This window comes from Salmo salar, chromosome 09 (genome assembly GCF_965601325.2).
Source record: "Salmo salar chromosome 09, fSalSal1, whole genome shotgun sequence".
Lineage (NCBI taxonomy): Eukaryota > Metazoa > Chordata > Actinopteri > Salmoniformes > Salmonidae > Salmo > Salmo salar.
Genome location: NC_138299.1, coordinates 632,355 through 650,470, shown reverse-complemented (window position 1 = coordinate 650,470; position 18,116 = coordinate 632,355).

Genomic DNA, 18,116 nt, shown 5'->3' with positions numbered 1-18,116 from the left:
AATTATTTTTTTCATTTTTTGACACAAAAACAGTGACCCCGGTCATGCCGAACTATCATCATTCTGGACAGGCCTAAAGAAAAATTTAAAACCCATTTTCACCAAAAATGGCAGATTTTTTTTTATTCATTTTTTGACACAAAAACAGTGACCCCGGTCATACCGAACTATCGACATTCTGGACATGCCTAAAAAAACATTTTAAAACCATTTTCACAAAAAATTGCAGATTTCTATTTTGTCCCTAAAAACGATGACTCCGATCATGCCGAAAAAGCGACATTCTGGACAGGCCTAAAAAAAAAATGTAGAACCATTTTCACCAAAAATTGCTGATTTTTTTTTCTCATTTTCGTGACACAAAAACAGTGACCCCGGTCATGCCGAACTATCGACATTCTGGACAGGCCTAAAAAAAACATTTTAAAACCATTTTCACAAAAAAATTGCTGATTTCTATTTTGTCCCTAAAAACGCTGACTCCGATCATGCTGAAAAAGCGACATTCTGGACAGGTCTAAAAAAAAAAATTAAAACCATTTTCACCAAAAATTGCTGATTTTTTTTTCTTCATTTTCGTGACACAAAAACAGTGACCCCGGTCATGCCAAACTAGCGACATTCTGGACAGGCCTAAAAAAAACATTTTAAAACCATTTTCACCAAAAATTGCAGATTTCTATTTTGTCCCTAAAAACGATGACTCCGATCATGTTGAAAAAGCGACATTCTGGACAGGTCAAAAAAAAATTTAGAACCATTTTCACAAAAAATTGCAGATATTTTTTTTGCATTTTCGTGACACAAAAACAGTGACCCCGGTCATGCCGAACTATCGACATTCTGGACAGGCCTAAAAAACATTTTAAAACCATTTTCACAAAAAATTGCAGATTTCTATTTTGTCACTAAAAACGATGACTCCGATCATGCCGAACTAGCGACATTTTGGACAGGCCTAAAAAAAAAGCATTTTAGAACCATTTTCAAAAAAAAAGCTCAGAATTATTTTTTTCATTTTTTGACACAAAAACAGTGACCCCGGTCATGCCGAACTATCATCATTCTGGACAGGCCTAAAGAAAAATTTAAAAACCATTTTCACCAAAAATGGCAGATTTTTTTTTCTTCATTTTTTGACACAAAAACAGTGACCCCGGTCATACCGAACTATCGACATTCTGGACATGCCTAAAAAAACATTTTAAAACCATTTTCACAAAAAATTGCTGATTTTTTTTTCTTCATTTTCGTGACACAAAAACAGTGACCCCGGTCATGCCAAACTAGCGACATTCTGGACAGGCCTAAAAAAAACATTTTAAAACCATTTTCACTAAAAATTGTAGATTTCTATTTTTGTCACCAAAAACGAATACTCCGATCATGCCGAACTAGCGACATTTTGGACAGGCCTAAAAAAAAAGCATTTTAGAACCATTTTCAAAAAAAAAGCTCAGAATTATTTTTTTCATTTTTTGACACAAAAACAGTGACCCCGGTCATGCCGAACTATCGACATTCTGGACAGGCCTAAAAAAAACATTTTAAAACCATTTTCACCAAAAATTGCCGATTTCTATTTTGTCCCTAAAAACGATGACTCCGATCATGTTGAAAAAGCGACATTCTGGACAGGTCAAAAAAAAATTTAGAACCATTTTCACAAAAAATTGCAGATATTTTTTTTGCATTTTCGTGACACAAAAACAGTGACCCCGGTCATGCCGAACTATCGACATTCTGGACAGGCCTAAAAAACATTTTAAAACCATTTTCACAAAAAATTGCAGATTTCTATTTTGTCACTAAAAACGATGACTCCGATCATGCCGAACTAGCGACATTTTGGACAGGCCTAAAAAAAAAGCATTTTAGAACCATTTTCAAAAAAAAAGCTCAGAATTATTTTTTTCATTTTTTGACACAAAAACAGTGACCCCGGTCATGCCGAACTATCATCATTCTGGACAGGCCTAAAGAAAAATTTAAAAACCATTTTCACCAAAAATGGCAGATTTTTTTTTCTTCATTTTTTGACACAAAAACAGTGACCCCGGTCATACCGAACTATCGACATTCTGGACATGCCTAAAAAAACATTTTAAAACCATTTTCACAAAAAATTGCTGATTTTTTTTTCTTCATTTTCGTGACACAAAAACAGTGACCCCGGTCATGCCAAACTAGCGACATTCTGGACAGGCCTAAAAAAAACATTTTAAAACCATTTTCACTAAAAATTGTAGATTTCTATTTTTGTCACCAAAAACGAATACTCCGATCATGCCGAACTAGCGACATTTTGGACAGGCCTAAAAAAAAAGCATTTTAGAACCATTTTCAAAAAAAAAGCTCAGAATTATTTTTTTCATTTTTTGACACAAAAACAGTGACCCCGGTCATGCCGAACTATCGACATTCTGGACAGGCCTAAAAAATCATTTAAAAACCATTTTCACAAAAAATTGCAGATATTTTTTTTTCATTTTCGTGACACAAAAACAGTGACCCCGGTCATGCCGAACTATCGACATTCTGGACAGGCCTAAAAAAACATTTTAAAACCATTTTCACAAAAAATTGCAGATTTCTATTTTGTCCCTAAAAACGATGACTCCGATCATGCTGAAAAAGCGACATTCTGGACAGGTCTAAAAAAAAAATTTAAAACCATTTTCACCAAAAATTGCTGATTTTTTTTTCTTCATTTTCGTGACACAAAAACAGTGACCCCGGTCATGCCAAACTAGCGACATTCTGGACAGGCCTAAAAAAAACATTTTAAAACCATTTTCACTAAAAATTGTAGATTTCTATTTTTGTCACCAAAAACGAATACTCCGATCATGCCGAACTAGCGACATTTTGGACAGGCCTAAAAAAAAAGCATTTTAGAACCATTTTCAAAAAAAAAGCTCAGAATTATTTTTTTCATTTTTTGACACAAAAACAGTGACCCCGGTCATGCCGAACTATCGACATTCTGGACAGGCCTAAAAAAACATTTAAAAACCATTTTCACAAAAAATTGCAGATATTTTTTTTTCATTTTCGTGACACAAAAACAGTGACCCCGGTCATGCCGAACTATCGACATTCTGGACAGGCCTAAAAAAACATTTTAAAACCATTTTCACAAAAAATTGCAGATTTCTATTTTGTCCCTAAAAACGATGACTCCGATCATGCCGAAAAAGCGACATTCTGGACAGGCCTAAAAAAATTTTTTAGAACCATATTCACAAAAAATTGCAGATATTTTTTTCTCATTTTCGTGACACAAAAACAGTGACCCCGGTCATGCCGAACTATCGACATTCTGGACAGGCCTAAAAAAAACATTTTAAAACCATTTTCACAAAAAATTGTAGATTTCTATTTTTGTCACCAAAAACGATGACTCCGATCATGCCGAACTAGCGACATTTTGGACAGGCCTAAAAAAAAACATTTTAGAACCATTTTCAAAAAAAAAGCTCAGAATTCTTTTTTTCATTTTTTGACACAAAAACAGTGACCCCGGTCATGCCGAACTATCGTCATTCTGGACAGGCCTAAAAATTTTTTTTAAAACCATTTTCACCAAAAATGGCTGATTTTTTTTTCTTCATTTTTTGACACAAAAACAGTGACCCCGGTCATACCGAACTATCGACATTCTGGACATGCCTAAAAAAACATTTTAAAACCATTTTCACAAAAAATTGCAGATTTCTATTTTGTCCCTAAAAACGATGACTCCGATCATGCTGAAAAAGCGACATTCTGGACAGGTCTAAAAAAAAAAATTAAAACCATTTTCACCAAAAATTGCAGATTTCTATTTTGTCCCTAAAAACGATGACTCCGATCATGCTGAAAAAGCGACATTCTGGACAGGTCTAAAAAAAAAAATTAAAACCATTTTCACAAAAAATTGCAGATTTCTATTTTGTCCCTAAAAACGATGACTCCGATCATGCCGAAAAAGCGACATTCTGGACAGGCCTAAAAAAAATTTTTAGAACCATATTCACAAAAAATTGCAGATATTTTTTTCTCATTTTCGTGACACAAAAACAGTGACCCCGGTCATGCCGAACTATCGACATTCTGGACAGGCCTAAAAAAAACATTTTAAAACCATTTTCACAAAAAATTGTAGATTTCTATTTTTGTCACCAAAAACGATGACTCCGATCATGCCGAACTAGCGACATTTTGGACAGGCCTAAAAAAAAAGCATTTTAGAACCATTTTCAAAAAAAAAGCTCAGAATTCTTTTTTTCATTTTTTGACACAAAAACAGTGACCCCGGTCATGCCGAACTATCGTCATTCTGGACAGGCCTAAAAAATTTTTTTAAAACCATTTTCACCAAAAATGGCTGATTTTTTTTTCTTCATTTTTTGACACAAAAACAGTGACCCCGGTCATACCGAACTATCGACATTCTGGACATGCCTAAAAAAACATTTTAAAACCATTTTCACAAAAAATTGCAGATTTCTATTTTGTCCCTAAAAACGATGACTCCGATCATGCTGAAAAAGCGACATTCTGGACAGGTCTAAAAAAAAAAATTAAAACCATTTTCACCAAAAATTGCTGATTTTTTTTTCTTCATTTTCGTGACACAAAAACAGTGACCCCGGTCATGCCAAACTAGCGACATTCTGGACAGGCCTAAAAAAAACATTTTAAAACCATTTTCACCAAAAATTGCAGATTTCTATTTTGTCCCTAAAAACGATGACTCCGATCATGTTGAAAAAGCGACATTCTGGACAGGTCAAAAAAATTTTTAGAACCATTTTCACAAAAAATTGCAGATATTTTTTTTGCATTTTCGTGACACAAAAACAGTGACCCCGGTCATGCCGAACTATCGACATTCTGGACAGGCCTAAAAAACATTTTAAAACCATTTTCACAAAAAATTGCAGATTTCTATTTTGTCACTAAAAACGATGACTCCGATCATGCCGAACTAGCGACATTTTGGACAGGCCTAAAAAAAAAGCATTTTAGAACCATTTTCAAAAAAAAAGCTCAGAATTATTTTTTTCATTTTTTGACACAAAAACAGTGACCCCGGTCATGCCGAACTATCATCATTCTGGACAGGCCTAAAGAAAAATTTAAAAACCATTTTCACCAAAAATGGCAGATTTTTTTTTCTTCATTTTTTGACACAAAAACAGTGACCCCGGTCATACCGAACTATCGACATTCTGGACATGCCTAAAAAAACATTTTAAAACCATTTTCACAAAAAATTGCAGATTTCTATTTTGTCCCTAAAAACGATGACTCCGATCATGCCGAAAAAGCGACATTCTGGACAGGCCTAAAAAAAAAATGTAGAACCATTTTCACCAAAAATTGCTGATTTTTTTTTCTCATTTTCGTGACACAAAAACAGTGACCCCGGTCATGCCGAACTATCGACATTCTGGACAGGCCTAAAAAAAACATTTTAAAACCATTTTCACAAAAAAATTGCTGATTTCTATTTTGTCCCTAAAAACGCTGACTCCGATCATGCTGAAAAAGCGACATTCTGGACAGGTCTAAAAAAAAAAATTAAAACCATTTTCACCAAAAATTGCTGATTTTTTTTTCTTCATTTTCGTGACACAAAAACAGTGACCCCGGTCATGCCAAACTAGCGACATTCTGGACAGGCCTAAAAAAAACATTTTAAAACCATTTTCACCAAAAATTGCAGATTTCTATTTTGTCCCTAAAAACGATGACTCCGATCATGTTGAAAAAGCGACATTCTGGACAGGCCTAAAAAAAAAATGTAGAACCATTTTCACAAAAAATTGCAGATATTTTTACCTCATTTTCGTGACACAAAAACAGTGACCCCGGTCATGCCGAACTATCGACATTCTGGACAGACCTAAAAAAAACATTTTAAAACCATTTTCAGCAAAAATTGCAGATTTCTATTTTGTCCCTAAAAACGATGACTCCGATCATGCTGAAAAAGCGACATTCTGGACAGGTCTAAAAAAAATTTTTAAAAACATTTTCACCAAAAATTGCTGATTTTTTTTTCTTCATTTTCATGACACAAAAACTGTGACCCCGGTCATGCCAAACTAGCGACATTCTGGACAGGCCTAAAAAAAACATTTTAAAACAATTTTCACTAAAAATTGTAGATTTCTATTTTTGTCACCAAAAACGAATACTCCGATCATGCCGAACTAGCGACATTTTGGACAGGCCTAAAAAAAAAGCAATTTAGAACCATTTTCAAAAAAAAAGCTCAGAATTCTTTTTTTCATTTTTTGACACAAAAACAGTGACCCCGGTCATGCCGAACTATCGACATTCTGGACAGGCCTAAAAAAACATTTAAAAACCATTTTCACAAAAAATTGCTGATTTTTTTTTCTTCATTTTCATGACACAAAAACTGTGACCCCGGTCATGCCAAACTAGCGACATTCTGGACAGGCCTAAAAAAAACATTTTAAAACAATTTTCACTAAAAATTGTAGATTTCTATTTTTGACACAAAAACAGTGACCCCGGTCATGCCGAACTATCGTCATTCTGGACAGGCCTAAAAAAAAAATTAAAAACCATTTTCACAAAAAATTGCAGATATTTTTGTCTCATTTTCGTGACACAAAAACAGTGACCCCGGTCATGCCAACTATCGACATTCTGGACAGGCCTAAAAAAAACATTTTAAAACCATTTTCACAAAAAATTGTAGATTTCTATTTTTGTCACCAAAAACGAATACTCCGATCATGCCGAACTAGCGACATTTTGGACAGGCCTAAAAAAAAAGCATTTTAGAACCATTTTCAAAAAAAAAGCTCAGAATTCTTTTTTTCATTTTTTGACACAAAAACAGTGACCCCGGTCATGCCGAACTATCGTCATTCTGGACAGGCCTAAAAAAAAATTTAAAAACCATTTTCACCAAAAATTGCAGATTTCTATTTTGTCCCTAAAAACGATGACTCCGATCATGCCGAAAAAGCGACATTCTGGACAGGCCTAAAAATTTTTTTTAGAACCATTTTCACAAAAAATTGCAGATATTTTTTCCTCATTTTCGTGACACAAAAACAGTGACCCCGGTCATGCCGAACTATCGACATTCTGGACAGGCCTAAAAAAAACATTTTAAAACCATTTTCACAAAAAATTGTAGATTTCTATTTTTGTCACCAAAAACGATGACTCCGATCATGCCGAACTAGCGACATTTTGGACAGGCCTAAAAAAAAAGCATTTTAGAACCATTTTCAAAAAAAAAGCTCAGAATTCTTTTTTTCATTTTTTGACACAAAAACAGTGACCCCGGTCATGCCGAACTATCGACATTCTGGACATGCCTAAAAAAACATTTTAAAACCATTTTCACAAAAAATTGCAGATTTCTATTTTGTCCCTAAAAACGATGACTCCGATCATGCCGAAAAAGCGACATTCTGGACAGGCCTAAAAAAAAAATGTAGAACCATTTTCACAAAAAATTGCAGATATTTTTTTCTCATTTTCGTGACACAAAAACAGTGACCCCGGTCATGCCGAACTATCGACATTCTGGACAGGCCTAAAAAAAAAGAATTTTAGAACCATTTTCAAAAAAAAAGCTCAGAATTCTTTTTTTCATTTTTTGACACAAAAACAGTGACCCCGGTCATGCCGAACTATCGACATTCTGGACAGGCCTAAAAAAAAAGAATTTTAAAACCATTTTCACTAAAAATTGTAGATTTCTATTTTTGTCACCAAAAACGAATACTCCGATCATGCCGAACTAGCGACATTTTGGACAGGCCTAAAAAAAAAGCATTTTAGAACCATTTTCAAAAAAAAAGCTCAGAATTATTTTTTTCATTTTCGTGACACAAAAACAGTGACCCCGGTAATGCCGAACTATCGACATTCTGGACAGGCCTAAAAAAACATTTAAAAACCATTTTCACAAAAAATTGCAGATATTTTTTTTTCATTTTCGTGACACAAAAACAGTGACCCCGGTAATGCCGAACTATCGACATTCTGGACAGGCCTAAAAAAACATTTTAAAACCATTTTCACAAAAAATTGCAGATTTCTATTTTGTCCCTAAAAACGATGACTCCGATCATGCTGAAAAAGCGACATTCTGGACAGGTCTAAAAAAAAAATTTAAAACCATTTTCACCAAAAATTGCTGATTTTTTTTTCTTCATTTTCGTGACACAAAAACAGTGACCCCGGTCATGCCAAACTAGCGACATTCTGGACAGGCCTAAAAAAAACATTTTAAAACCATTTTCACAAAAAATTGTAGATTTCTATTTTTGTCACCAAAAACGATGACTCCGATCATGCCGAACTAGCGACATTTTGGACAGGCCTAAAATTTTTTTTAAAAACCATTTTCACCAAAAATGGCTGATTTTTTTTTCTTCATTTTTTGACACAAAAACAGTGACCCCGGTCATACCGACCTATCGACATTCTGGACATGCCAAAAAAAACATTTTAAAACCATTTTCACAAAAAATTGCAGATTTCTATTTTGTCCCTAAAAACGATGACTCCGATCATGCCGAAAAAGCGACATTCTGGACAGGCCTAAAAAAAAAATGTAGAACCATTTTCACAAAAAATTGCAGATGTTTTTTTCTCATTTTCGTGACACAAAAACAGTGACCCCGGTCATGCCGAACTATCGACATTCTGGACAGGCCTAAAAAAAACATTTTAAAACCATTTTCACAAAAAATTGTAGATTTCTATTTTTGTCACCAAAAACGATGACTCCGATCATGCCGAACTATCGACATTCTGGACAGGCCTAAAAAAAATTTTAAAAACCATTTTCACCAAAAATGGCAGATTTTTTTTTCTTCATTTTTTGACACAAAAACAGTGACCCCGGTCATACCCACCTATCGACATTCTGGACATGCCAAAAAAAACATTTTAAAACCATTTTCACAAAAAATTGCAGATTTCTATTTTGTCCCTAAAAACGATGACTCCGATCATGCCGAAAAAGCGACATTCTGGACAGGCCTAATTTTTTTTTTAAAAACCATTTTCACCAAAAATTGCTGATTTTTTTTTCTTCATTTTCGTGACACAAAAACAGTGACCCCGGTTATGCCGAACTAGCGACATTCTGGACAGGCCTAAAAAAAAAGCATTTTAGAACCATTTTCAAAAAAAAAGTTAAGAATTCTTTTTTTCATTTTTTGACACAAAAACAGTGACCCCGGTCATGCCGAACTATCGACTTTCTGGACAGGCCTAAAAAAAACATTTTAAAACCATTTTCACAAAAAAATTGCAGATTTCTAAATTGTCCCTAAAAACGATGACTCCGATCATGCCGAAAAAGCGACATTCTGGACAGGTCTAAAAAAAAATTTTAAAACCATTTTCACCAAAAATTGCAGATTTCTATTTTGTCCCTAAAAACGCTGACTCCGATCATGCTGAAAAAGCGACATTATTGACAGGTCTAAAAAAATGTTTTAAAACCATTTTCACCAAAAATTGCTGATTTTTTTTTCTTCATTTTCGTGACACAAAAACAGTGACCCCGGTCATGCCAAACTAGCGACATTCTGGACAGGCCTAAAAAAAAACCATTTTAGAACCATTTTCAAAAAAAAAGCTCAGAATTCTTTTTTTCATTTTTTGACACAAAAACAGTGACCCCGGTCATGCCAAACTATCGACATTCTGGACAGGCCTAAAAAAAACATTTTAAAACCATTTTCACAAAAAATTGCAGATTTCTATTTTGTCCCTAAAAACGATGACTCCGATCATGCCGAAAAAGCGACATTCTGGACAGGCCTAAAAAAAATTTTTAGAACCATTTTCACAAAAAATTGCAGATTTCTATTTCGTCCCTAAAAACGATGACTCCGATCATGCCGAAAAAGCGACATTCTGGACAGGCCTAAAAAAAAAATTTAGAACCATTTTCACAAAAAATTGCAGATATTTTTTTTTCATTTTCGTGACACAAAAACAATGACCCCGGTCATGCCGAACTATCGACATTCTGGACAGGCCTAAAAAAACATTTTAAAACCATTTTCACAAAAAATTGCAGATTTCAATTTTGTCCCTAAAAATGATTACTCCGATCATGCCGAAAAAGCGACATTCTGGACAGGCCTAAAAAAAAAATTAAAAACCATTTTCACCAAAAATTGCTGATTTTTTTTTCTTCATTTTCGTGACACAAAAACAGTGACCCCGGTTATGCCGAACTAGCGACATTCTGGACAGGCCTAAAAAAAACATTTTAAAACCATTTTCACAAAAAATTGTAGATTTCTATTTTTGTCACCAAAAACGAATACTCCGATCATGCCGAACTAGCGACATTTTGGACAGGCCTAAAAAAAAAACATTTTAGAACCATTTTCAAAAAAAAAGCTCAGAATTCTTTTTTTCATTTTTTGACACAAAAACAGTGACCCCGGTCATGCCAAACTATCGACATTCTGGACAGGCCTAAAAAAAACATTTTAAAACCATTTTCACAAAAAATTGCAGATTTCTATTTTGTCCCTAAAAACGATGACTCCGATCATGCCGAAAAAGCGACATTCTGGACAGGCCTAAAAAAAATTTTTAGAACCATTTTCACAAAAAATTGCAGATTTCTATTTTGTCCCTAAAAACGCTGACTCCGATCATGCTGAAAAAGCGACATTATGGACAGGTCTAAAAAATTTTTTTAAAACCATTTTCACCAAAAATTGCTGATTTTTTTTTCTTCATTTTCGTGACACAAAAACAGTGACCCCGGTCATGCCAAACTAGCGACATTCTGGACAGGCCTAAAAAAAATTTTTAAAACCATTTTCACCAAAAATTGCTGATTTTTTTTCCTTCATTTTCGTGACACAAAAACAGTGACCCCGGTTATGCCGAACTATCGACATTCTGGACAGGCCTAAAAAAACATTTTAAAACCATTTTCACAAAAAATTGCAGATTTCTATTTTGCCACTAAAAACGATGACTCCGATCATGCCGAAAAAGCGACATTCTGGACAGGCCTACATTTTTAAAAAAAAACCATTTTCACCAAAAATTGCTGATTTTTTTTTCTTCATTTTCGTGACACAAAAACAGTGACCCCGGTTATGCCGAACTATCGACATTCTGGACAGGCCTAAAAAAAACATTTTAAAACCATTTTCACAAAAAATTGCAGATTTCTATTTTGTCCCTAAAAACGATGACTCCGATCATGCCGAAAAAGCGACATTCTGGACAGGCCTAAAAAAAATTTTTAGAACCATTTTCACAAAAAATTGCAGATATTTTTTTTTCATTTTCGTGACACAAAAACAGTGACCCCGGTCATGCCGAACTATCGACATTCTGGACAGGCCTAAAAAAACATTTTAAAACCATTTTCACAAAAAATTGCAGATTTCTATTTTGTCCCTAAAAACGATGACTCCGATCATGCCGAAAAAGCGACATTCTGGACAGGCCTAAAAAAAATTTTTAGAACCATTTTCACAAAAAATTGCAGATATTTTTTTCGCATTTTCGTGACACAAAAACAGTGACCCCGGTCATGCCGAAATATCGACATTCTGGACAGGCCTAAAAAAAACATTTTAAAACCATTTTCACAAAAAATTGCAGATTTCTATTTTGTCCCTAAAAACGATGACTCCGATCATGCCGAAAAAGCGACATTCTGGACAGGCCCAAAAAAAAAATGTAGAACCATTTTCACAAAAAATTGCAGATATTTTTTTCTCATTTTCGTGACACAAAAACAGTGACCCCAGTCAAGCCGAACTATCGACATTCTGGACAGGCCTAAAAAAACATTTTAAAACCATTTTCACAAAAAATTGCAGATTTCTATTTTGTCCCTAAAAATGATTACTCCGATCATGCCGAAAAAGAGACATTCTGGACAGGCCTAAAAAAAAATTTAAAAACCATTTTCACCAAAAATTGCTGATTTTTTTTTCTTCATTTTCGTGACACAAAAACAGTGACCCCGGTTATGCCGAACTAGCGACATTCTGGACAGGCCTAAAAAAAAAGCATTTTAGAACCATTTTCAAAAAAAAAGTTCAGAATTCTTTTTTTCATTTTTTGACACAAAAACAGTGACCCCGGTCATGCCGAACTATCGACATTCTGGACAGGCCTAAAAAAAAATTTAAAAACCATTTTCACCAAAAATGGCTGATTTTTTTTTCTTCATTTTTTGACACAAAAACAGTGACCCCGGTCATACCGACCTATCGACATTCTGGACATGCCTAAAAAAACATTTTAAAACCATTTTCACAAAAAATTGCAGATTTCTATTTTGTCCCTAAAAACGATGACTCCGATCATGCCGAAAAAGCGACATTCTGGACAGGCCCAAAAAAAAAATGTAGAACCATTTTCACAAAAAATTGCAGATATTTTTTTCTCATTTTCGTGACACAAAAACAGTGACCCCAGTCAAGCCGAACTATCGACATTCTGGACAGGCCTAAAAAAAACATTTTAAAACCATTTTCACAAAAAATTGCAGATTTCTATTTTGTCCCTAAAAACGATGACTCCGATCATGCCGAAAAAGCGACATTCTGGACAGGTCTAAAAAAAATTTTAAAAACCATTTTCACCAAAAATTGCTGTTTTTTTTTTCTTCATTTTCGTGACACAAAAACAGTGACCCCTGTCATGCCGAACTAGCGACATTCTGGACAGGCCTTAAAAAACCATTTTAAAACCATTTTCACAAAAAATTGTAGATTTCTATTTTTGTCACCAAAAACGATGACTCCGATCATGCCGAACTAGCGACATTTTGGACAGGCCTAAAAAAAAGGCATTTTAGAACCATTTTCAAAAAAAAAGCTCAGAATTCTTTTTTTCATTTTTTGACACAAAAACAGTGACCCCGGTCATGCCGAACTATCGACATTCTGGACAGGCCTAAAAAACACATTTTAAAACCATTTTCACCAAAAATTGCAGATTTCTATTTTGTCCCTAAAAACGATGACTCCGATCATGCCGAAAAAGCGACATTCTGGACAGGCCTAAAAAAATTTTTTAGAACCATTTTCACAAAAAATTGCAGATATTTTTTTCTCATTTTCGTGACACAAAAACAGTGACCCCGGTCATGCCGAAATATCGACATTCTGGACAGGCCTAAAAAAAACATTTTAAAACCATTTTCACAAAAAATTGTAGATTTCTATTTTTGTCACCAAAAACGATGACTCCGATCATGCCGAACTAGCGACATTTTGGACAGGCCTAAAAAAAAGCATTTTAGAACCATTTTCAAAAAAAAATCTCAGAATTCTTTTTTTCATTTTTTGACACAAAAACAGTGACCCTGGTCATGCCGAACTATCGACATTCTGGACAGGCCTAAAAAAAAATTTAAAAACCATTTTCACCAAAAATGGCTGATTTTTTTTTCTTCATTTTTTGACACAAAAACAGTGACCCCGGTTATGCCGAACTATCGACATTCTGGACAGGCCTAAAAAAAACATTTTAAAACCATTTTCACAAAAAATTGCAGATTTCTATTTTGTCCCTAAAAACGATGACTCCGATCATGCCGAAAAAGCGACATTCTGGACAGGCCTAAAAAAAATGTTTAGAACCATTTTCACAAAAAATTGCAGATATTTTTTTTTCATTTTCGTGACACAAAAACAGTGACCCCGGTCATGCCGAACTATCGACATTCTGGACAGGCCTAAAAAAACATTTTAAAACCATTTTCACCAAAAATTGCAGATTTCTATTTTGTCCCTAAAAACGATGACTCCGATCATGCCGAAAAAGCGACATTCTGGACAGGCCTAAAAAAATTTTTTAGAACCATTTTCACAAAAAATTGCAGATATTTTTTTCTCATTTTCGTGACACAAAAACAGTGACCCCGGTCATGCCGAAATATCGACATTCTGGACAGGCCTAAAAAAAACATTTTAAAACCATTTTCACAAAAAATTGTAGATTTCTATTTTTGTCACCAAAAACGAATACTCCGATCATGCCGAACTAGCGACATTTTGGACAGGCCTAAAAAAAAAGCATTTTAGAACCATTTTCAAAAAAAAATCTCAGAATTCTTTTTTTCATTTTTTGACACAAAAACAGTGACCCTGGTCATGCCGAACTATCGACATTCTGGACAGGCCCAAAAAAAAAATGTAGAACCATTTTCACAAAAAATTGCAGATATTTTTTTCTCATTTTCGTGACACAAAAACAGTGACCCCGGTCATGCCGAACTATCGACATTCTGGACAGGCCTAAAAAAAACATTTTAAAACCATTTTTACAAAAAATTGCAGATTTCTATTTTGTCCCTAAAAACGATGACTCCGATCATGCCGAAAAAGCGACATTCTGGACAGGCCTAAAAAAAAAAATTTGAAACATTTTCACAAAAAATTGCAGATATTTTTTTTTCATTTTCGTGACACAAAAACAATGACCCCTGTCATGCCGAACTATCGACATTCTGGACAGGCCTAAAAAAACATTTTAAAACCATTTTCACAAAAAATTGCAGATTTCAATTTTGTCCCTAAAAATGATTACTCCGATCATGCCGAAAAAGCGACATTCTGGACAGGCCTAAAAAAAAAATTAAAAACCATTTTCACCAAAAATGGCTGATTTTTTTTTCTTCATTTTTTGACACAAAAACAGTGACCCCGGTCATACCGACCTATCGACATTCTGGACATGCCTAAAAAAACATTTTAAAACCATTTTCACAAAAAATTGCAGATTTCGATTTTGTCCCTAAAAACGATGACTCCGATCATGCCGGAAAAGCGACATTCTGGACAGGCCAAAAAAAAAAATGTAGAACCATTTTCACAAAAAATTGCAGATATTTTTTTTTCATTTTCGTGACACAAAAACAGTGACCCCGGTCATGCCGAACTATCGACATTCTGGACAGGCCTAAAAAAAACATTTTAAAACCATTTTCACAAAAAATTGCAGATTTCTATTTTGTCCCTAAAAACGATGACTCCGATCATGCCGAAAAAGCGACATTCTGGACAGGCCTAAAAAAAAAATGTAGAACCATTTTCACAAAAAATTGCAGATATTTTTTTTTCATTTTCGTGACACAAAAACAATGACCCCGGTCATGCCGAACTATCGACATTCTGGACAGGCCTAAAAAAACATTTTAAAACCATTTTCACAAAAAATTGCAGATTTCTATTTTGTCCCTAAAAATGATTACTCCGATCATGCCGAAAAATAGACATTCTGGACAGGCCTAAAAAAAAAATTAAAAACCATTTTCACCAAAAATTGCTGATTTTTTTTTCTTCATTTTCGTGACACAAAAACAGTGACCCCGGTTATGCCGAACTAGCGACATTCTGGACAGGCCTAAAAAAAAAGCATTTTAGAACCATTTTCAAAAAAAAAGTTCAGAATTATTTTTTTCATTTTTTGACACAAAAACAGTGACCCATGCCGAACTATCGACTTTCTGGACAGGCCTAAAAAAAACATTTTAAAACCATTTTCACAAAAAAATTGCAGATTTCTATTTTGTACCTAAAAACGATGACTCCGATCATGCCGAAAAAGCGACATTCTGGACAGGTCTAAAAATTTTTTTTAAAACCATTTTCACCAAAAATTGCTGATTTTTTTTTCTTCATTTTCGTGACACAAAAACAGTGACCCCTGTCATGCCGAACTAGCGACATTCTGGACAGGCCTTAAAAAACCATTTTAAAACCATTTTCACAAAAAATTGTAGATTTCTATTTTTGTCACCAAAAACGATGACTCCGATCATGCCGAACTAGCGACATTTTGGACAGGCCTAAAAAAAAGGCATTTTAGAACCATTTTAAAAAAAAAAGCTCAGAATTCTTTTTTTCATTTTTTGACACAAAAACAGTGACCCCGGTCATGCCGAACTATCGACATTCTGGACAGGCCTAAAAAACACATTTTAAAACCATTTTCACCAAAAATTGCAGATTTCTATTTTGTCCCTAAAAACGATGACTCCGATCATGCCGAAAAAGCGACATTCTGGACAGGCCTAAAAAAATTTTTTAGAACCATTTTCACAAAAAATTGCAGATATTTTTTTCTCATTTTCGTGACACAAAAACAGTGACCCCGGTCATGCCGAAATATCGACATTCTGGACAGGCCTAAAAAAAACATTTTAAAACCATTTTCACAAAAAATTGTAGATTTCTATTTTTGTCACCAAAAACGATGACTCCGATCATGCCGAACTAGCGACATTTTGGACAGGCCTAAAAAAAAAGCATTTTAGAACCATTTTCAAAAAAAAATCTCAGAATTCTTTTTTTCATTTTTTGACACAAAAACAGTGACCCCGGTCATGCCGAACTATCGACATTCTGGACAGGCCTAAAAAAAAATTTAAAAACCATTTTCACCAAAAATGGCTGATTTTTTTTTCTTCATTTTTTGACACAAAAACAGTGACCCCTGTCATACCGACCTATCGACATTCTGGACATGCCTAAAAAAAACATTTTAAAACCATTTTCACAAAAAATTGCAGATTTCTATTTTGTCCCTAAAAACGATGACTCCGATCATGCCGAAAAAGCGACATTCTGGACAGGCCCAAAAAAAAAATGTAGAACCATTTTCACAAAAAATTGCAGATATTTTTTTCTCATTTTCGTGACACAAAAACAGTGACCCCGGTCATGCCGAACTATCGACATTCTGGACAGGCCTAAAAAAAACATTTTAAAACCATTTTCACAAAAAATTGCAGATTTCTATTTTGTCCCTAAAAACGATGACTCCGATCATGCCGAAAAAGCGACATTCTGGACAGGTCTAAAAAATTTTTTTAAAACCATTTTCACCAAAAATTACTGATTTTTTTTTCTTCATTTTCGTGACACAAAAACAGTGACCCCTGTCATGCCGAACTAGCGACATTCTGGACAGGCCTTAAAAAACCATTTTAAAACCATTTTCACAAAAAATTGTAGATTTCTATTTTTGTCACCAAAAACGATGACTCCGATCATGCCGAACTAGCGACATTTTGGACAGGCCTAAAAAAAAGGCATTTTAGAACCATTTTCAAAAAAAAAGCTCAGAATTCTTTTTTTCATTTTTTGACACAAAAACAGTGACCCCGGTCATGCCGAAATATCGACATTCTGGACAGGCCTAAAAAAAACATTTTAAAACCATTTTCACAAAAAATTGTAGATTTCTATTTTTGTCACCAAAAACGATGACTCCGATCATGCCGAACTAGCGACATTTTGGACAGGCCTAAAAAAAAAGCATTTTAGAACCATTTTCAAAAAAAAATCTCAGAATTCTTTTTTTCATTTTTTGACACAAAAACAGTGACCCCGGTCATGCCGAACTATCGACATTCTGGACAGGCCTAAAAAAAAATTTAAAAACCATTTTCACCAAAAATGGCTGATTTTTTTTTCTTCATTTTTTGACACAAAAACAGTGACCCCGGTCATACCGACCTATCGACATTCTGGACATGCCTAAAAAAACATTTTAAAACCATTTTCACAAAAAATTGCAGATTTCTATTTTGTCCCTAAAAACGATGACTCCGATCATGCCGAAAAAGCGACATTCTGGACAGGCCCCAAAAAAAAATAAAGAACCATTTTCACAAAAAATTGCAGATATTTTTTTCTCATTTTCGTGACACAAAAACAGTGACCCCGGTCATGCCGAACTATCGACATTCTGGACAGGCCTAAAAAAAACATTTTAAAACCATTTTCACAAAAAATTGCAGATTTCTATTTTGTCCCTAAAAACGATGACTCCGATCATGCCGAAAAAGCGACATTCTGGACAGGTCTAAAAAAAATTTTTAAAACCATTTTCACCAAAAATTACTGATTTTTTTTTCTTCATTTTCGTGACACAAAAACAGTGACCCCTGTCATGCCGAACTAGCGACATTCTGGACAGGCCTTAAAAAACCATTTTAAAACCATTTTCACAAAAAATTGTAGATTTCTATTTTTGTCACCAAAAACGATGACTCCGATCATGCCGAACTAGCGACATTTTGGACAGGCCTAAAAAAAAGGCATTTTAGAACCATT